This window comes from Thalia democratica, chromosome 7 (genome assembly GCF_965202585.1).
Source record: "Thalia democratica chromosome 7, ktThaDemo2.hap1.1, whole genome shotgun sequence".
Taxonomy (NCBI): domain Eukaryota; kingdom Metazoa; phylum Chordata; class Thaliacea; order Salpida; family Salpidae; genus Thalia; species Thalia democratica.
In genome coordinates this window covers 12,174,936-12,198,459 of record NC_139171.1, presented here as the reverse complement: position 1 = coordinate 12,198,459, position 23,524 = coordinate 12,174,936, and the positions used below count along the sequence as shown (strand labels likewise).

Here is a 23,524-nt window from a genome sequence, read left to right as displayed (position 1 = left end):
CTAAAAACTATTGACAATTTTGTCAAAAAAATAGTTTTAATTATTGATAAGACCAACAAGAGCTTTTTTTATTTGTTACAAATTTATAATACTTTTCAAGTGGTGGCCCTTGAAACATTTCTTAAAATTTAATTGTCTAAAATTATTTCAAGATTAAATGGCTAACATGATATAAAAAGGGTTGCCAAATTTTTTGACAAATTTTCTCAAGGTTTTTAAAATTTCTTTCAGGTTATTAAAATTACACGTATTGGAATCTATTTTAGTTAAAAATAAGTTTAAGGTTAAAACTGTGTTCAATAGTATAACGGCATTGAAAACATATCTTAAAGCTTTTTTAAATGTGGTTTTAAATATAAAAAAATTTTAGTGATCACATAAACTTTTGTGACTTATTTTTTATGTCAAATCAAAACTTTACTATTTAACATGTAAAAATTGTTTAGAATTCCACATATTTCCTGGTTTATTATTAATTTTAGTTCATAATTCTAGGTTTTTTTTTTCAAAACTCTCAAATTCCAGGTTTTTCCAGGCGTCTTTAGCATAAATTATCAAACTTAAAGTTTTACCAGGATCAAGGTTTTTTGACCACCCTGTATAAAATTTTGATGAGTTCTTAACTATACTTGATATATTTTGTTAGTCTTACCTCAAACTGTATAAGAGGGCTACTTCACTTTTCTTGTAATTTATTTAAACAATTCAATCTGTATATGTATATTATAATTTAATTATTTTTACTAAATTATTTATTAATTATATGGACTAAATTAAAATTTTTTAAATACAATTATATATATTTTAATTTCAAAACAAAATTAACAATGTGGTAAAACATAAATGGCATAAAAATTGTCCAACTGCAACCAACCAAGAAATCAATTAGATAACTAAATGATTACACGTTAATAAAACACAATTGTGTAGATTAAGCTTAAAAATATCATAAAAAGTTTGTTTTAAGTAACCAACAGTCTAATAATAATTTACAATGGACATTTAAAACTGTCTATTTAAAACTAGGAATTAAATTGTTCTACATTAGTTAGTGTAAATTAAAACACTGAAATACAGTTGAGTTAGTTCTATTCGTTCATAATTGCCATCTGAAACTGCTTCTTCACCAGTTTCTCCACCAGCTGATTATCTTCCTCGTTCTTCTCAATATCTTCATACGGGGTCCATGTCATGTCAAACTCCAACTTGTATGCAGCCAGAAAAGTGTGGGGACAACTTGCACCCCATTCTTCTGGGCCAAGCATGGACAGGTAGGTGGACTCATTAGGGCGCCTGTAGAGGTAGTATATCTTGCCTGGGAGCTTCTTGAAGTTGCAGGCTGCATGATGCAATTCAGCATCACGTTTAGACTCTTCCAGTACTCTAGCGGCTTGCTGTTGCAAGCTCCTCATCTGGTCAAGTATTGATCTGAGCTTGCTAGATGCTGCTGACTTGATTGAGGCGTCGCACAGTGCAATTTGTTCTGCCAGTTCAACAAGGTCCTCCTTGCAATTTACTTTGGAGCCCTCAACAAGTTTGGGTTTGGATGAGGAAGTGGCCTCAATGAGGGACACTGCCTTGCTGCTGCTCTTGTTGGACATCATTTTGTATTATTTGTATATTTTATCTGAAATTAAGAAAAAATATAGTATAATTGATAAGTAAAAGTATTCATTTTACACAGCCTTGCAACAGCTTTTGTTAAATATTATTTTTGAAAAGATTTTATTTTCCTTAAATAAATAAACAATGTAATGATACTGACATGTAAATTAAACTTTTAACAGTTTCAATTTCTACCATAAAAAAAATATTAATTTGTTTATTTGTCATGTATTCTGATCAAAACTATAGGAGGATTAAGCCATGTTTTTTATAAATTGATCTTATTTTATTGAGTTGTTTCTAAGCTTCAAGATGCTTTTTGTTGTTTTGAAAATTTGATTTATTTCTTGAGGTATGACCAGTCAAAGTCGGGCGCATAATAGGTTCCCTGTGGGAAAACTAAACTAGCAAAATAAGACTATTTTATTTAAAACTTTTACAGATTACAAGCACTCTTCTTCAAACTTTTACAGATTAATCTTTATACAATAACAAAATAAAATGTCACTTTGGATTTAAAAATTTTTCTGTAAAATCTTTTATTTTTTAGTAAAAAAAAAAACTGTTTTTTTTAATTTTTACATAAATTTTTCCTTTTTCAAATTACTAAAATTCATAAGTTACATTTTTTTAATGTAAGGAACATTTCCTGAAAATTTGAAGAATATTGCTTGAAAAGTGAAGAAGGAGATATATGTTTAGTTGTTTTTAAAATTTCTGAGAAAATTGACCTTGAAAAATTTGCGGTCCATACGCTTGTATAAGAAACTTTTTACAAAAAATAAAACCTTTCAAAAGTTAAATGATATTTCTGAATTCTATAAAAACTGGCATGTAGTTTGTAAAAGCTTTCATATTAAAGTAAAAGTTAATTTTTGTAAAACAAGTGTTATTAAAAAATAGGTCAAGTGAATAGCACAGTTAAATAAATTTTGCTGGGACAAATTAATGTTAAAACTTCTGCTTAATATTTGTACTCTTACACAAGTAAAACAGAATTTAATCAGAACATTTACTTACAGAGTTCCCAAATGTTTTTGGCAAATTTTCTCCAGGTTTTCAAAAGTACACATTTTTGGGTCTACTTTTAGTTTAAGTTTAAGGTAAGTAATAGCAAATAGTTGAAAACATTGAAAATATAATGTGAAGCTACTTTAAATGTGTTTTTTACAAATTATTTTGATTAAAATTGAAATTTTAATACTTAACATGATAAAATTGTTAAAAATTCAAGGTTTTTCCAGGTTTTTTTAGTAATTTTTATTCAAAATTCCAGGTTCTTCCAGCTTTTTTTTTTTTAATTTCTTAAAATCCAGGTTGGCATCCCTGTGGTGAACGACCATCTTGACTTAATAACATACTTAACAAAATTTAAACAAAATGATTAATAATTTGATGTGTTTTAGTATTTCATGCTTATATTAATGTCACTACATTTTATTCTATTTTTAAAGTTTTGACACTTGTCTTCTTTTTTGAGGTTAATATGTTATCAGGGTTGCCTAGGTTTTTTGGAACTTTTATCATGTTATAACATCAAGTTTTTCAGCTTTTTATCACAATTTCTCAATTTCCAGGTTTTTTGGCAACCATGTTATAAATAAAAAAATATGAATTAAGACAAGTATAAGTACAAGCCAGTTACAAATAATAAATAATACAATTAAATTATGAAACAGTAATTTATGAAACCTACTGACACTGTTAGTCAAAACTTTAATATTTCTAACAAAACAAGTTGGGTTAAAGCATCATATATATTATCATTTAGAAAAAAACATCATAAAAAGTAAAGCATATGTTTATAAACCTAACTCAAAAAACTTAATTTCATTATTTTTTATTATACATAGAGTATACTATACTGAATGCTTTATAAGTGTCAAAAAATTCAACACTGCAAAACCAAAGTAACAAGCAGCTAAGTGAGTGGGAATTCACTTCAAAATAACCAATTTACAAAAAGGCTTGTGATTAATGACATAAGTAGAGGTTTTTTTTTTCAAAAGAAAGTTTTGTGTTTTAACTTTTGTAACTAAGCTACAAGATACTTTTGAGTATTTTTGAATAACAAGGCAACATTTGAGATAATAACTGTTAAATTTGGAGGGCTTAATATGTAACCTATAAGAGAGTGAAAACTAAAAGGTAAGAATAGACTATCTCCTTGATAACTTTCTTGTTTTTTTTTTATACTTTTGCAGTCAGGGTAGCTACTGGTTTTTAAGAAATTTCAAGTTTTTATTACACTATGTTCTTGTATTTTTTATGAGATTAGGTAAATATGCTTTAAAAAATATAAAATTATCTTAAAAGATACTGTAGTGATACTTTAGAATGTTTTATAGTAAATAAAACTCAAAACAATATATAACTTTTTGTACATTTTAGTTATTTCTTATCTCACCTAAAACTCATATTTTTTTATGCAAAACTGTTCAATATTCCAGTTTTATTTTTTAATCTAAGAAATTTCAAGTATTTCAAATTCATTACCTAAACTTTTAACTTAAGGTTTTTCAAGGTAAAATTACCATCCTGTGTATAAATTTGCAAATTTATAGTATATAACAAATAACTTAAGTACACAAAAAATTTTTAACTCAATTGAAAGTAGATATTAAATCTTATTTAGTAAGGTCTTTATTTTATAATGAAAAACCTTTGTTATTTTCATATTTTGTTTTTTCTGAAAAAAAAACAAATAAATTGATTTTTTTATTTTAGTCAAAAGTCTTTTTTTTCAATCCACTCACTAAAATTTTTTCTCTTCTCTTTTTCAACATTTATTTTATAAGTTTTTAATAAAACTTAACACCACTCCAAAATCAATTAAATTTGTTTTAGTTTTATAAAATGTGTCTTATAGCAAATAGCAAACAATTAAAATAGTTTACTTTATTAACAATAAAAAAAATATTTTATTTTTATAAATCTATTATACTCCTTATGGCCTTCATTATATTACTTTGATAATTTTACAATTTATAAAAAATATTTATAATTTCAAGCTAGTTTTTGTTCATATAAACAAAATAGGGTCTCCATGGTTTCTTGTAATTTTATTCCAGGTTATCATATATTTTTGGTAAGCAAGTACATCTATTTAGTTATTTTTCATCAGGTTTTTCATCTATTTAGTTATGGGTATTCATTATTGTTTACTTTGATATTCATAATTTGTTACCAGGGCTAATTAAATTCATTTTATTACTACCTATAAGGTATTAGTAACTCATTTGCATTTCTTTTGTACTTCTTAAACAAAATAGCTTATAATTATTAAAATCAAAGAAAAATTCAATGCTTAATAATTCAAAAACTATTATGTTTTTAATTTATTTAGTTAAATCTACCTGAGAATAATAATAACTAGTACTTGAAAAAATTCCTAAAAAATATTCTTAAATATAACAGATAAACATGCTTGAACTACTTTGGTTTAAAGAGAAATATAATATTTAATGCATACCCAACTAATGTTTTTTTTCTATAGCACCTTCTAAAAATTTGGACCTGGTAGTAAAAAAAAGTAAAATATCAATAAACATTAAAAGTTTTGCAAAATATGTAGAACTATAACACTTTAAATATAATTAAAAAAATAAATCATTCTCATATGATTGTTCAAAAGTTTACATTTTTAATATCCTTATAAATATAAAAAAAATAGTGTCAAACTAATCACCAGTAGATTAACAATAAATAATTGAGATTGTTGTTTCTTTTTAATTAGTTTTTGTTGTGTAGAGTATGTGTTTATTATTATTTATTGTTATTTATTATGCATTCAAGTATATTGTAATAAGGGTATATTGGGTTCAACATTTTTTTAAACAAGTTGAAGGCCATAGGGGGTGTAAACCATGATTTTTACAAGTTGATCTTATTTTATAGAGTTTTTCTAAGCTTCAAGATACTTTTTACCATTTTAAAAAAATTTGGATTATTTTTTAAGATGTGACCAGTCAAAGTCAGGCTGCATAGTAGGTTCCCTATGGGAAGGGAAAACTAAAACTGCAAAAAAGACTATTTCATTTAATATCTATCTTTTCCTACATTTTTCAAGCAACTTTCTTCAAATCTTCACAGTCTAATCTTTATACAATAGAAAAAAACATTAGTTAGGAATTTAAAATTTTTATTGTAAAAACATGTCCTTTTTTGAAAAAAAGAAACAATTTTTTTTTTATTATTGTGATAAAATTTTTATTTTTTAATTTATTAAAATTCACAAGTAATGTTTTCTATTTTAATATAAGGAACATTTTCTGAAAATTTGAAGAAGATTGCTTAAAAAATGAAGGAGGAGGTAGATTTAAAGTGATTTTTTAAGTTTCCAAGAAAATTGACCTCAAAAAATTTGTGGTCCACACATTTGTATTGGAAAGCTTTACTAAAAATAAAATATCATCATAAGTTAAATGATGTTCTTGAATTCTATAAAATCTGGCTTGTAGTTTGTATTTAAAGCTTTCATATAAAAGCTAAAATTATTTTTTATGAAAAAAAGTGTGTTACCCCCCTCCCCCCTATGGCCTTAACATTGGATCTTATTAAGTTTAGAGTATTGTTATTAGACATTTTTCAGAATTAAAAATACCAGTGAGAGTTAGCAAGTTTAAAATACACACAAGACTTAAAAAAAAAATTAAAATTGTAAAAGGGAAAATTTATAAAATTAGAAAAAAAATATGATTATTATTTCAAGTTGAAAAACTAGTATATAACAACTTACAGGGTTGCCACTTATTTAGTCAAAAATTTTTCTAGGTTTTTAAAAGTATGCATTTTTGGTTCTATTTTTAGTTTAAAGTTAAGTCTAAGGTAAGAAACTATGTTAAGTTTTAAAAAAACATTGAAAAGAGAATGTAAAACTACTTTAAATATGTTTTTTAATAAAAAATGTTTTGATGTATATGATAGATTTTTTGAGTCAAAACAAACTTTTACTACGGAACATGTAAAAATTGTTAAAATTCCAGGTTTTTATAGTGATTTTGTTCAAAATTCCAGGTTTTTTTTTTCAAAATTTTTCAAATTCCAGGTTTTTCCAGGTTATTTTTGGCTAAATTGTCAAATTCCAGGTTTTTCCAGGTTTTAAGGTGAAGTGGCATTCCTGAACTTAATAAAAATTTTCAAAAAGTATAGAACTTCTTCATAACATGTAAAAATTTGTTGAACAAGTTTCTATTATAATGTATTACATATTACAATATTTCAACATATATAGTTAATATGTTATGAGAAAAATGCTTGTTTTCAAAGAAGTCCCTAGCTTTAAAATTTCAGAATTCAAAACAAAGTAGAAAAGTAAAAAAATAAACTAATTTTTGGCTTAGTATCTCTCTTATCTCTATAGGAGTATAGAATTTAAATGTATGAATCAAAATAAAATATATTGTTTAATAATTCGATTCAAAAGAAAAAAAACTTTTGGAAAAATTTATGTTAAACATTCAATTTTCCCTTACTCATTTTAAAAACAAAAGTTTATCATTTCGTATACAAAAGAAAAGCTAGTATTTTAGTATTATAAACCTAGTCAAATTGTTGTATTATAAATAAATCTAACTTAATTCATCTTGAGGTATATTAATCTCAAAGCAAAATTGTTTTATTTAAGAAAAAGCGTATTTGTTAATTCGCAAAATGGAAAATATTTCTAACTACTTTAAAAGTATAATTTCTTTTGGTAAGCCTACTGAACCAAAACCAATTTCGTGGAACATAGCCGTTGAAATGGCCGAGAAAAAAGGGCTGACACTCATCAATCGCAGAGAACTAAGTGTGGAAGAAGATTATAATCAAAGTAAGAAAGAAATCGCTAAACACTGGGACTCGGTAGAGTCGCATATAAAACATTATGTTTTCGGTATGCCATACAAGGTAGTACACCTAAATGATCAATTGAAAGCTGTTTGTGCAGTTCAAGAACCAATAAAAGGTATGTTTAATTGAATTTATTACAAGATTACTTAAGACAATGAAAACAGTTTTATTTTGTAATGTTCAAATTATCTGTAAAGGTGATGTAAACTTAATTAAAAAAATATTTATGTTAATAAGACTTTTCTGAACTTAATTTTTCAATTTATTTCAACTAAATTTTAGAAAAAACATGGAAACTAACTGTGAACGAGTTTCCATATTTTTGCGAAGATGATGTGACAAACTATGTTTTGTGGTATGAAGATAGAGTTGCTACGGAAATAGAAAAGCAAAAGTGGTTATCTCAATGTGTAGAATTAAAGAATTGTGACCTACTTGTTTTTGAAAACCCCAAAAGTATAAAATCCATAAAACAAATTCCCCATTTGCAAATTTTAGCCAGAAAATGTGAATGTGAAACACCAAAAACTATATTCGGATACAAGTTTGACTCTGATGAAATTTTTGGATTTGGACTTAAATTTGAAATTTATTATTATTTATTTATCCTAATTGTTTTTCTAATAAAGTTTCTCGCATTTATTTTTGAAAGGTCTTCATTTTGAGTAAACTAACTTGCTTACACTTATACACAAAAAAAAACATAATGAAATTTACAATTCTTAGTAATTTTACATTAACAAATTAATTTAGTCGTTAAATATGCTTCAAATTTTGTTTTCCAATATTACTTTAGTGTTAGTTTGACTTGTTGTAAACAAATAATATTAATTTTTATAAACATTAGTATGTAAAATCTTATTAAATTAGTTTTAATGTAAAAGTTTTTGTTGAGTTCTGAATGATGTTATTAATAAAAATAAAAAGTTGAAAATTAGTCTCTTTGCTTTTTAAATAAAGTTTTTTTTCTAATAATGTGCTTTGGCACAATAATGAGCATACAAAAATATAGTTAAAAAAATATGTTGTTTTTGTAACGTTAGTTGTTTTATTAAAACTACTTTACTTATTGTTGAACAGATTATTTAATTAGAAGAAAATTATAAATATTATAAAAATGAGTTTTTACAAAATTCTTAATATTGTATTAAATTTAAACCACGAGACAGAAATACTTAGGTCTACGCTCATCAATATTTAGAGTGTAGTTTAAATTGGTCTAAAAAGATTGAATAGTAAAAGTTAAGAAATTTAGACATTTTGATTATTAATAAACTGTAACACAATTGTAAAGGATAAATATAAGATATGCACAAAGAGACACTTTAGCACAAAAGAAAATTTTAACAAGAAAACACTTTTGCCCTGAGTCTATTTTGTACGAGGGTTCACCTTTGAATGAAGACACTTTTAAAATAGGGTCATATTAGCACGAACAATTTTAATTTATAATTTTTCTGTTTATGTTAACTTAATTATTTTATTTTTACCACCACTTTTACCTCTTACTCTCGGTCAATATTTTTTTTCTTTCTATTTGTTTTTTTTATTATTTATTATTTACATAATTAATTTTTTAAAATAATGTTATTTAATTTTGTACCACTTCAACCCCTAATCCATGCCCTCGGTTGATAACTAATTTTTCCTTATTTTGATTTTTTTGTGAATTTTATTTAATTTTTTTTTAGTTTTATATTAATTAGTCTTTTCGTGCAAAAGTGACCCTCTTTGCAAAAGTATTTTTCTGCAAAAGTTATGCCTTTTTCCAGTTTTTATTCGTTCCTGTTGTAAAACTTAATCACTTCTAGCAAAGAATAAATCTGTGATATAAAAACATAACACTACAGTACAAATTAAGTAAATAGAGCAAAAAGTTAGTCAGTGTAAATTAAAAGAATTAAATAATGTTTCCAAATAAATATTTATTGTATTCATTTCTGGATTAAGGCTTAATATGCAAATTTCCTTTAATAACTTTTTAATTAAAATCATTACGTGCTCCTAGAATATTGAATTTTTAATTAAATGTTTAATTTTTGCATAACTGCTACTTATTTTCTGTATTTTACTAATATTCTTATCCCTGTTAGGTATCCTAATCTTTTTTGTTAGTTTTTTTAGATATTAATAAATTATATTACCGGTTCAACCAACATATGAATGTTTATCGAAACATGCAAATTAATATACATATAAATTCATTATAATGTGAGTATTTGTATATCATTTTGCATGTAAATAAACTACTCAAAATTAACAACAAAGAAAAGCTACTCATTTCCATACCAACAATAAAGCATATAAACTTGTTATTATAATCGTTTAAGCATTAGTACACGACTCACAAATTAACTAATCTGTAAAATTTCTCTTTCAATTTCTTGAAAATATTTTGGACATTTGGATTTCGAATATATGGTAACTTAGCAACGACCGGATTTTTTAAGATCCGAATATTAACATATCAAATATGATTTTTTTTTGGCAATTGTAGACTCTATGATGTACAGTGGATATCTCAAAGCCTAAAATATGATTTGCTCAACTAATAGGGAAAACTAAAAAAAATAAGGAATACAATTAAAAAATATGAAATCATACGAAACTACAAATTTTTTGAATATTAAAAACTTTAAAAGTGAAAAGAAGAAATAAAATATTTAGAACATGTATATATTAATAATAGACAACTAATAGTTATTTAATAAAAATTATACTTAAAACATGTGCGTGCAGTTGTATAATGGTTACCTTTTATAGAGTATGGAGTTGGGAACGTACAGACTGCGCGCCGGATCCTGCAAAAGTTAAAACTGCGGGTCGAAAGCTTATAAATCTAGCCTAAAATTAGTTAACTTGCACTAGATATTATAAGGTTTAAAATAAAGAGCAAACAAATTTGTACTGGAACTTACGGGAGATTTGAAAATTACTCTTAACCTTGTGAAACAAGGTTACGATAATAGTTATTATATTGTTAGCGCCGGATCCCGCAAAAGTTGAAATCTCAAAAGCTTGTAAATCTGGCCTAAAGTTAGTTAAGTTGCACTAGACATTATGAGTTTATATTAGACTTTAACTGTTTTACAGTCACAAAAACACAGAAATTTTTAATATCATGACCCAAAAGACTAGGTTTTTCAAAGATTCCAGGTTATTAGGTAACCCTTTTAAAATCTGATACTTTAAAAGATAAGATTTAATTTAAAAACAGGCTTAACAGGCAAAAACAGACAATGTTTTATAGCAATTGGCATAAATAAAATGAGTATGTGAAAACTTAATTTAGTCAACAATCTAACAAAAAAATAATTTAATTAGGGATTTCTTTACAACTCGGAAACATCAATAACATTTTGAATCAGTATTATACATGCTATTACTTAATAGGCTATATTTAAAACTATAAAAGTGATCATTGGAATAAACAGTAAATACCATGAACGATTAATTACACCATATTCATGATACTAGTTATGGTATGTGAATCAATGGGCATATCTAAAAAAGAAGCGCAAATGACTACAATGATGGTAATGAGTGTTTCTAAAGGTTTATTAAACTAAAAATTTATAATTTTATATTCAGGAGAATCACTACAATTATGTTAGATTTATTAACATTATGGAAATTTTTGGTTTAAAAACTATACACATAAAAAAACATAAAAAAAAACTTTACCATTACTTCATAAAATTTTTGTTCAGTCAAGACGTCTGTTAAAGTATAAAAATACATTTCTACATACAAAGTCATGTACAACTTTATTTATCAAAAACTCTTATCAACGGACACGCAATAGTAATAAGAATATACATAAAAAATAATTAAGCTCATCGTTTAAACTTCAAAGAAAATTTTTTGTGTTGAAAATCCTTAGCATATTTAAAGAAACGAATTTAACATCTAAAGCGCATAAAGAGAGTAATAAATATATTTTAAGTATTAATAAATAACGAATAACAATCACTTAGGTTTTTACATTAGCTTATTTAAGTTCCTGAAACTTTCAGTAGCTATTAAATCTTTACCACCACAAAAATAAAGTATAGTTTGTGCTAGTTGTATTATTACAAAGGAACCTTGACGGCTGAAAAACACCTCAGATTTTAAGTAACTTTACACACATCTTCTGACCATTCATGTTTATCAACATCATAACGTAATACAACTTGTATATTCCTTTGAATAACAAATATCTTACTTCCAACTGAAAAAGATTCTACGTCAATTGAACGAAATTTAGGTGTTTTAAGTTTTACAAACATATTGCTAGTTTTATCAAAAACCTCACGATTTGTGTTTAAACTTGCACCAACATCAATTGCAAACAACTTTTTTTTGTTACAAACCAATTTATAATTACTTCTTCTTTCAATCATATCTGGCATTAGTGTCCATCATACACATCATAAGACTCTACTGTTTCAAACAATCTGAATTAACATCTCTTCCACAAGAAACTACAACATTTTTTTCATATATTGCACAAGCTGCACGTAATCTTACATAGTTCATTTTCGCAACTTCTCTCCATACAATGTTTTTTTGCATCAAGTTCGAGACAAGAATTTAAACGACCGGATCCAAAAACATTACCACCAAGAATGTAAACCTTGTCTATAAATGCACAAGTACAAAAGTATTGATGTTGATCAGGTATATCTGTTACTTTAACCCATTTTTTAGTTACACATGAATATTTTTCAACCGACACTAAGCGACCTTTTTTGTTAAATCCACTAAATACATAAACTTCACCTTTAAGATATACTGATTTAGAAATAAATCGTTCTTTTGACATTGGAGGAATGCTCTTGAATTCTTTAAAACTTGTTCATATCTAACTTTTACTTGATTTACAGATTTTTGTTCATCATCGATCAAACCTCCACAAATGAGAATATTAAACATGTTTTGGTTACAGTGTCTACTTTTATCATAAATAGTAGACACATTCTGAAAAAGCCTACCTCTGTTTTTCAACAGTACAATACAATCAAAATTCTTAGATATACACGAAGAATCATTTAAAAGATAAGTTAAAGATTGATGTGATAAAAGATTGAGACGAACTTTTAATAACAATTGGTTTGCAAATTTGCTACGTTCTTCTATGATGCGATTCAACCATTTTTTCCTGCAATATGAACTTCAACTTCTGAGTCAATTTGTAAATTTGAAGTTGCAAGTATTTTAGCAAGAGTATTAAAATCTAACTCTAGAAAGCTTTCTGTTTTAACTATCATGCTAAAACAACGTTCTATGTACCTAAAAACAGTAAAGAGAAGGTCTAACAAATTAAACTTTGTGGCTAGCTGATAAAAAATACCGCATTTTAAATTTTTAGTTTTTCGTTAAAACTTTCAAATGCTTTACTAATCAAATGTTCATTTTACGAATGTTTGTTTTACTTGATAGCTGATGTAAGTTTATAATGTTCTTGACTCATTTCATTTGAAATATCATAACTTATGTTATCACACCTATATACAATTTATTGTTGGTTATTTCTGTAAACCTTTTTAATGTTCTATAATTTATGTAAATTTCAGGTAGAGGCCTAGGGAATACAGTAAATTTTTTTTGTCATATCGTAAAATTCATATGAGTTTATATGATTTTGATGTGCTTTTGCTTTAATAAGAAGAATCTGAATAAAAAACAAAATCAAAAAAAAAATGTATGCCGCCCAAAAACCTAATTTAAATAACAAAAATCACATACTTTTCGATTTTTTGACTAAAACAGTAATAAAATCACTTAAACATATCTATAACTTATAATCTATATCTTAAATAATAAAACAGTGTTCTTATTTGTATATATATCAAGACGAATTAAATGCTTTTGATGTGTTACGACGTCATAATTATCCTAAATATGTAATAAGTTTTGTCTATAAAATGGTGCATTTTTGAAAATTAAAAAGCATAGCTTGATAGCGACCTTAATAAAAAAATTCAATTGTAAAACAAAAATTTTTAGGTATACTTCTTAATTACCTTTAAAAATAGGCGAAGTAGTAAGAATATTAGCGGGATATTTGAAGTCATAGTTTATTTAGATTTAAGTGTTTAAAAAACTATAAAATATTTATTTAATTAGCACTACAACAAATTAGCGAAATATTAAAATATCATGATTTATTAGTGGCAAGATAAAGTTGTATGGCATTCAAAATTACGTTAATGATTGCGAAATAAAGACTTCTACAAAGAAATAAAGAACATTGCAAAATAAAACAAACATTGCACTGTATAATTTAGTATTAACAGTTAACATTATTACAAAATTACTGATGCTTTAAAAAATATTAGTATAAAAAAGCTGTCACTTGATTAATAGAATCTAATGGACTATCTGCTTGAAATAATTAGAAAAAGATAATACTTTTAAAAGTATAAAATTATTCATTTTACTTTCTGTATAAGACATCTTTTCTACTAAAAATCTATTCGGATATGGTTTTTCAGTAAAGAAGTAATAGATCTTACATAAAAAACAATCCATTCCCCTTCAACTTTACAATCAAGAATAGAATATATATCAAGGTTTCCCAAACTCATTTACTAAATCGCCCCTTTTCAGAAATTTGAAAAATAATCGCCCCCCAACCCCACGATTTTCTAAAGTAGTTTTTCTCTTGAGTATAAACTTTAGAGCCAAAAAAGTTGTGTTTGAAATGTAATTTAGTCTAGTATTTCTTATGCAAGCATTTTTGTGGCTGTTTCCAAAGTAGTTTACAGGGCTTGAGAAAATAAGTTACAGTTGTTTTCTTATACGCCCAGTAAAGTGTATTAAAATACTTGATTATTAAAAAGCCTTGTGTTATCTGTAATCAATCCTAATTAAATATGAATTGTTTTGTAACTAATTAAACTTTTAGGGTAGTGGTGGACAACTTTTGTAACCAGCAATTCATATTTACTTAAAAATTTTCTAGTTTCAACTCGTTAAAAAATGTTATTGCGGGCTGAATAATTTAATAAAATAACATATAAGAAAATCAAAAAATTCGAACAAAGTTGTAATAAAATGATTTAGTATTATTGTGATCTAGGAAATACTATAATGATCTGAAAACCAAGTTGAAAGTGTATTTCAAAATATTAAGCATCAAAAAATTTTTTTTTTTGCACAAGTAGTTTTCAAGTTATTTAGCGGTACGAAATTTGACTTGATCTTAACCGTACGTTACCGATCTGAAATCTTAACTTAAACCTGAAATTTTCATATTCTCTCATATAAAGAATTTCGGACATTTAAAAGTTAATACTAAGTAACTTAATTAAGCCGTTAGTTATTAGCCTATAATAATTTACCAGAAGTAGTGAAAAACCAAAAGCTAGTGTTGAACTATTAAAATAAACAACACATTCTAATTGTTAATATATTAAAAATTAAGATAAAACAAAAACCAATTTTATTAACAGTTTAAAATTCCTTAGTATATTGATTTTTTAACAATAATAAATCAAGTTAGAAAATAAAATTGAGTTTAAGAATCTTTTAAATGAAAAATTTGAAGTCATTTCAAATAGATACTTCAAATCTATACTCTTTTAAACTAAAAAAATTGAAATAAAAATTTAATGATTATGAAGATTTTTTTATTTGTACAGATTAAACAAGTGATAACAAAAATATGTCAAATAAATTTCTTTTAAACAAATACTTTTATCACTACGCTATAAAACCTGTTAGTGTAATATAAAACGACAAATATAATTTACAAAATTAACCAGGTCAAAATAAAACTATTAACAGATTTAAAACATATGCCGTTTAAAAAATACAGTAGACTTTCGCTTGAAATCGAACTTTGAACTAAATAAAAAAGTGCAGCTCAAAAATTATTAACATTTTTATTTACAAAATGATAAAATTAAATATGTTATATGCAAAAGCTTTATGAATAAACATGAAATCAACTAAAACCTAAAAAGAACATTCATTAAAAAAATAAATCTATATAAGATATCAAATATTATGTATTTTTTGTTTTATCAATACTTAGTTAGTAAAAGACTTTATTTAAATTAAATTTAAGAAAATATAAATTTGCAATTTTTTTTTTGGGTAAAAAGTGCGAACTCAAGAGGAAGTCTACCGTAATTAACATTTATTAGGCATTATTCAAACCTGTTGTAGAATACTTAACTTGATAATTTTTTTATTATAAAAAGACTTTTAAAATACATTACAAACCAGGTTAAATTAGAAGTATTTTAAAACATCAAATAAAATAAATGAACTTTCATAAAATAATGTCTGCTACTTAATTCTAATATAATGTAAAGGATGAGCTTCATACTGCATGCAAGTTTTTTTTAATCAGTAAAATAAAGCCTCCTTTACAAATATCTAGATTAGATCTTTTGCTTAAGATGTTGATAATGAACCGAAAGTTTTTTCAACAACATAGCTAGAAGGCAAAACTATAAACAACAATCTAAATCCTCTCAAATGATTGGATACTTTTGCCTTATTTTTTGTTTATTCCAAAGGCTTTCATATCGTTCTTTGGAAAAATTTACTTTAAGTTCAAGGTTAGTTTGTAAGTCTGAGAAGGTTTCCTGTAAGTCGTTTACTTCAAAAAAATCTGCCTCAAAGGGATCCATATTTTTATCTATATGATAGCTTTTTGTGTCAAATCAGAATTTTACTATATAATATGTTGAAATTAATAATAATTCCAGATTTTTTACGGTTTTTTTTTTGCCTAAATTGTCAAATTCCAGGTTTTTCCAGGTTTCTAGGTAAATTGGTAACCCTGTATAGTTTTATTTCTCAGTCTAACTTAGTGACTTTTCAAAAAACAATTGAAAATATCATGAGGTGATAGTTAATAATTGATAACATAGATTTTTACAAACCATTTGTGATCCCAAATAACATATATGTCAGGTTATAAAGTGGTGACAGGGATTCCGATCGTCTATGATCTATGTAATAGTCAAATAAGAAAACATATAAATGAAAATATGTAATTTACTTGAAAGTAGGAGTCATAAGTACTTGATTTTTTTTCTCTATATTTTACATAAAAAAAATAAACTTTTTTGTTTAAGTTTTATCTCAGGGTCAAATATTTGATAGCAAGCTAAAACTAGTAACATAGCAAGAAAAAAAGTAAAAATTTTATGACAGCCCAAAATTTTAAAATCGCCCCCTTTTCGCCCCCTTACTAGTTATCGCCCACCCTTTCGCCCCCTTACTAATTATCGCCCCCCGACTTACTAAAATCGCCCCCAGGGGGGCGATATCGCCCACTTTGGGAAACCCTGATCTATATGGAAGTTCAGCAAATCACGTTTAGATGGAGTTTTCCATTTCAAATTATTTCCATCTCGATCTTTTATGAGGTGGTCCATCTTGTAAGTCCCATCATCATTTTTACCTTCACAAGTAGCAACATACCAAGTTTCTGATGATCCTTCACTAATTATTATGGCATCATAATGTCCTTCCAAAATGTTTTCAACTTTTCTTTTTCTATATTGTGGGAAGAACCCCCTAAATCTAATGCTGCATCAGTGTTTGTTGTTAATAAACACAGAGACTGAGAGCGCTCATCACCTGCAAAAAGAGCACATATTTTCAGGAGTCTTTCCTCGTGGGTATTACCATTTACTTTGAAATGTTCTGGATTGTATAACACTTCAGATTTCTACCATTCTTTAAAGTAAACTAACTCAGTACAAACAATAACGTCTTTTTGATCAGGCTGGAATTTAAAAATAGTATGTAGTTAAATAGTTTACACAGTTTGAGACACTTCTGCTCGTATTGATCCCTTTTCAAGTTTTCCTTTTATATATTTTAGCTTTAAAACTTTTTGTTCTGCTACCCACTTTTGATCCATCTCATTCAAAAAATTTACAACTATATCAATTATTTTTTTATATTTTCACAAAATGGACCACCTCATAAAAGCTAGAGATGAAAATAATTTTTTTGCGGAAAAACCCACATAAACGTGATTTGCTGATCTTGCGTATATATTCTATTTTTAATAGTAAATTTAAAATTGAATGGAATGTTTTTAATGAAAGATCTATTACTTTTTCACTTAGAAACCATATCCAAATAGATTTTTTAGTAGAAAAAACGTATTATACAGAAAATTAAAAGAATATTTTCAAATCTTTAGAAGTATAATGTTTACATAATATTTTAAATAGATAGTAAATTAGAGTTAATCAATCGAGTGATAGCTTTTTTATACTAACATTTTTTTAAAGTGTCACTGATTTTGCAATAATATTAAGTGGTAATTTTGTTTGATAAAGTACAATGTTTTTTATTTCTTTGTAGAAGTCTTCGTTTCGCAATCATCAACTTAATGCTGAGTGCCATGCAACACTATCATCACTTTTAAAAATTTCATTAAATTATTGTAATGCTAATTGAATAAATATTTAAGAGATTTTAAAACTTAAAGTTAATTGAACTATTACTCCAAATATCCCGCTAATATACATACCACATCACCTAAATTTTTTAAGGTAAGTAAGTATACCTAAAAAGTTTTGTTTTACAATAATTTTTTTTATTAAAAACACTAACAAGCCAAGCTTTTTAGTTTTTGAAAAAGCACCATTTTATAGACAGAATTTGCATATTTAAAGTGGTTATGACGTAGTAATACAGTGCTTCCTCGCTAATCCGGCCAAGTTGGGCAAGATTTTTTTGAAAATACGGCTGGATTTGCCTTTGGCCGGATAAGAACAAATTATCGCTTTTTTTACAAATTATCTACCTTAGTTATATTATGAATCTATATAACAAAACGTACTATAAAATTTCTGTTAATTTAATTTATTTTACTTTATTCAAAGAAAAAAGAATTAAAGCAGACAAAACTAAACAAAATTTTATAAGTTCTAAATTAGTGGAAAAAAAACTACACTGTTAACACTTTTACTAAATTAAGGTTTTTTTGGAAAAAGAAAGATCGGAAGGTTGTTTTACAGTGCTTTCTCGTTTCTCAGCAGAAAACTCACGGAGGCTTTTTCTAACAGTATTGGGCCAGTTATGGACAACCCTTTTCACGTTCCTGACGAAACCAAATGTGAAGGGCGCAGTCTAGCTTGTCAAAGACGCCTCCCTCTACTTTTTTTGCCGTTTTAGCAGCTCCAATTAGTCCCAGCTCCTCCTTTTCGGCTTTAAACTTTTTGAACTTTTCTTCGCTTCTCAAAATGTCATTTAAAGTTGACTTACCAATGTTAAACTGGCTCATTATAACAGCTTTAGGCACATTATTGTTTGCCATTTCTCAAACTTTTAACTTGTTTTCAATTGTTAGTTGAACGCGTTTTCGTTTCTTTGCTGTCTTAAACATTTTTTAACCAGATATGTTGATTGTAGTATATTAAAGTGTAACTTGCTTAGCAAAGACAAAAAAATTACAAATGAATAATAAACAAGTTTGTTACAACTGAGCGGGAAAAGTATGAAAAAAAACTTAAGATTGTACAAATGATACTTTATTATAACGTAACAATACATTGCTTGCATACTTATAAAACGTAAATTGAATACTTTTTCGAAGTAAAATGAAATTAAACGCTAAAAACGCTAAATTAAACAAGTGACTTCTCGACTAAAACCGGCCGGATTAGCGAGGAACCGGATTAGCGAGGACCGGATTAGTGAGGAAGCACTGTATATCAAAAGCAGTTAAGATGTCTTTAAATCTTTGTCAATAAGTATAAGCTTTTTTAAAGAAATAAATTATAAGTTTAAAACATGTATAAGTGATTTTATTAAATAAAGTTAAAAAATTGAAAAATATTTAGTTTTTTTGGCATGATACTTTTTTTTTGCAAACCTTTTATTTTTCATACTTTTTTTTATTGAGGCAAACTATCCGAATCATATGTACTCATAAGTGCTGTAAACATCACCCAAGTACTTCCCTACCTCTATTTAAGTAAAGTATTACAGTAACCTCTCGCATCTTTACGCACTCGTGACATTACGCACTCTCGTTTAGTACGCATTTAAGAATTCTACAAAATTCAAAAAATAAAAATTTTAATTTATAGCTTAGGTTTTTTAACACCCCTCCTTTTATACATTTAAATAAATAAAAATTTTCAATTCCTTAAATTCATATGGCATAAAATTTCATTCCTACTTAAAAAATCCATTAATACATCTTTAATCTAATGCAAGACATCCTTATGTGGGCAATAGTCATATTAAAAAAAGTTGTAGTAACTTAAACCTTTTTTATTAAACACTATTCTTATATTTTATGTATTTTTGTTCAAAAGAAGAAATCCACTAAAGCAGTGGTCGGCACGCTACTTAGAATGCGTGAATCCTAAATCACGAAATTAAAATTTTGTGCATCCCAATTTTTACACGCCAACTTTAAATTGTCCACTTTAACCTATCCATTTTAATTAACTTATATCGATGATCTAATTTTTACAACAATACAACTTGTATTACCCAGGTCTAAAATACTGACTAGATTAATTTAATACATTGCCACAACCCCAATTTACAATCATTAGTCTTGGTAATCTTTATTGAATGGTAAATTTAAATATTTAGTTAAGTTAAATTAATGATTTTTTTTAAACCATTACTATCTGTGTTTAACAAATGTATTGCCATGAACAAATAATAAAAACAAAAATTACACCAAAAAGTAACGAAAAAAGACATAAAAAAATATCACAGCTAAATCCGTTTGTTGATCTGGTACCGTCTGTGTTGGTCTTGTTGCTAGCACGAGTCTGATCAAGCTTAAATTTTAGGTTTTAAAGTTAATGCTTAATAACAATTCAGGTTTTAATGAGGTTTATTGAACAAAGTTGCTCAAAAATTATTTATGGTTGAAGGCCTTGATACACAAAATGACCTCTCGGTCATCGAGTTGCATACCCAACTTTAATCAAAATTATAATGAGCATAAAATTATTTAAAAAAATTTTACAGTTGAAATATAAACTCTAAAACAAAAAACTCTATGAAAAATGAGACTATTTAGATTTTAGAACATTAAATATTTATTAAAATTATAAATATCTAATAAAAAAATTGTATAATAGTATCTAACATTATACACACATAAAATATATATTGAATTCTACGTTAAAAGGTAAACTTTCAACCTGAAATAGTTTTAAATTTAAAATTTATCAATAATTAACCCTTTATTGTCTTAATAAAATAAAAACAAAAATTGTACATATTTTAAGTTTTAAAAAGTATGTTTAAGGAATTTGAATTCTACTATCAATTTATTTTAACTTATCAAAATAGGTAAGAATTAAAATGAGCTATAACAATAAAAAATAAAACTACGCTGTCCAAAAAAAAAAAAAAACAAAAAAAAACAAAGTTGTATCTAATAAAAACAAATAGTTTTTTTTAACTAAATAAAATATTTATGATTAAAAATAACAACAAGTAAATTAATGTAAACTCATATAAATTAAAATATTAATAATTAGATTTATCTCAAGAGTTATTAAGCACTTATAAAAAGAGAAAAATCATTTTGTAAAAATTTAACATTATATTCAACATTAATAAAAGGGGCATAGACTTTTAATTTTTGAGTGTAATATAAGAGACTAAAATACCAAGAGACCTATTACTCTAAGAATATGGGCTGTTTAATGGAACTGCTATAGGGTTGTGGCTCAACTTGTTGAGCAATTTCTTCAAATCGAGGTATAATGTCTCAGCATAAGTATTTAAAAAAAGTGACTTTGCCAAAGTTTTCCAACCTTTAAAATAGCATAAGACTTATCCAAAGTAGTTTGAGTGTGTAAAAATCAAGTTTATCAAAAATATAATGCGATTACTGATTTCTAATCTAGTTTAGTCAAAATCAAAAAAATACTATTTAGAATAAAAATAGTTGTGCTGATTTAACTTTTTAAAATTTTTAATATTATAAAAAAAATAAATAACTACCTAAAATAAAATATATAGATTAAGATAAGTAATGTACAGTAAATTTGATATCGTACTGTAAACATTTAAAATTGTTGTGTTATGGTTTTTAGTTAAGCTTAGTTTAATAAAAGAAGTTATATAAAAATCAGAGTTCTAGTAAGTTAAAGATGTAAAATGTAAAAAAAAATCAAAAGGAAAAAAATAAATTAACAAAAAAAATTAACTATATTAAGACCAGGATTGCTTCCCTTTGAAACAAAAAAACATTTATTACTATGTCAAACATTTAAAGTAGATATTGTTTAATAATTTTGACAGGGTTGTAATCCTTTTGGTTAAAACTGATTTGATAAATCAAGACTCTTCTAAATGACTTTAAACTGATAAGTAGTCATCTAGGTTTTTTTCTTTCATTTTTTTTAACTTTTCAAAGGCAAAAAAACAAAGGTATTTAGCAAAAAATACTAAAAATTACAAAATAAATTATTGAAACTAAACTAACTATATATCATTCATAATGTAGAAAAAAAATGCCTAAAACCTCAAAACTATACAGAGTTAAAAAAACTACCTTGAGTCAGCTTGAGTTTAAAAAACAAATTCAAATTTTTCTGAGTTATCTTATGTAATAGTGAGATTTTCAGAATTTGACTTATCCAGGATTATTCTGATTGTGTGGCAAACTTGTTGATTACCTGAAATATCAAAGTTATAACAAGCACACAATTTTAATTGTAGGTATTTTCTGGTAAAAAGGTAAGTCATAAGTTTTTTTCTATGTACACAAAAAAGTTAAGCATCATTTGATTTTTAATTAGAAGTATGAGTTATTTATGAAAAACTTAAAGGTACTTTTTATTAAATTTCCACACTTTAAATGTGTTGCTTCAATTGTCGATTCTAGGTTTTTGCAGGTTTCTAAGGTTTTATAACAAACCTATTTCATGACAAAAATTTGATTTTCAAGCTCTTTTTCCCATAGGTTTATTGAGGTTTTTTTCCAGGTTTTATGAATTTCTTTAAGTTTTTTAAATTTTTTCCAGGTCTTTCAAACTTTTTTTCAAGTTTTAAAATTTGTATATTATTGACTATTTTTAGAAAAAATATAATCGTAAGTTCAAAATAGTGTTTTTAAATAAGTTTAGAATACATACAAGATAGTGTTGCTATCACATTGCCTAAAAGTATTGCTAGTTAAATTTTTTAAACTGTATTGACATTTTTAATAAATTTCTTTATTTTTTTTTTTCATTTTCTTGTTCAAAATTTACTATCCACAGGATGGCCACTGGTTTTTGATTAATTTCATTCTTGATTTTTAAATTTCTACAAGGTTTTTGAAAGTAAATGCTTTTAGTTTGTTTTTTATTTTAAGTAAAGTTTAAGGTTAAAAGTGCATTTAAGTAGTAAAACAACATTTAAGAGATACTGTAAGGCTAATTAAATTAATTTTTCAATAAAAAAATTTTGATGATAATGTAACGAACCAATCATTACATTTTATGTTTCGTTTTATTTCAGAAGAGTTAAAGTTAAAGAATTCAATGTTTTCAGTGACGTCACAACTAGTATTGAGAATAGAAAATGAGAAAAAGAAGCGTGAAGTAAATTTGAGAGAAAGAGTTTAAAACTTAGCTTGCAGACGCGAGTCGGCGGATTAGTGACGGGAGAGAAGCAAGTCGGTTGGATAACTGCCGGGGGAGAGAACGCACACAACTACGTGGAAACAGCACAACGGCGGGAGAGACGCGAGTCGGCGGATTACTACCGGGGGAGAGAACGCACAAAACGACGTGTTGACGATAGGATTGCGAATCGTATGATGAACAATCGAGAAGGGTTTTGTTGATAGAATGTGGATAGAAGAATTGATCGTCCAGTCTATTTTCTGTACATTTCAACAACATGTTTAGTGGTTAGTATATGTGCCTACTGGGCTCTTATCAGAAGTCATTGGTTTTAGTTTCTTTTCTTTCACTTATTTCACCATGTGTTTATTAATGTTGTATATAAAATCACGTGCTTTAATAAATAGTTTTTATATTATTATTTTCATGGTAAGTACTAGTATTTCAAATAAAGCCTGTGTTCCATCTGAACGTCTGTAATACTTTAAATGACCGTTTCTTGTTATCTTATTTAAGAGCAGCTAAACCAA

At 26.0% G+C, this 23,524-nt stretch overlaps 1 pseudogene; it reads right to left on the bottom strand.

The window, feature by feature from the left end:
• Positions 1-718: 718 nt before the first annotated feature.
• Positions 719-1,623, bottom strand: LOC145840784 (uncharacterized protein C1orf50 homolog pseudogene; annotated as a pseudogene).
• Between the last annotated feature and the right edge of the window lie 21,901 nt (positions 1,624-23,524).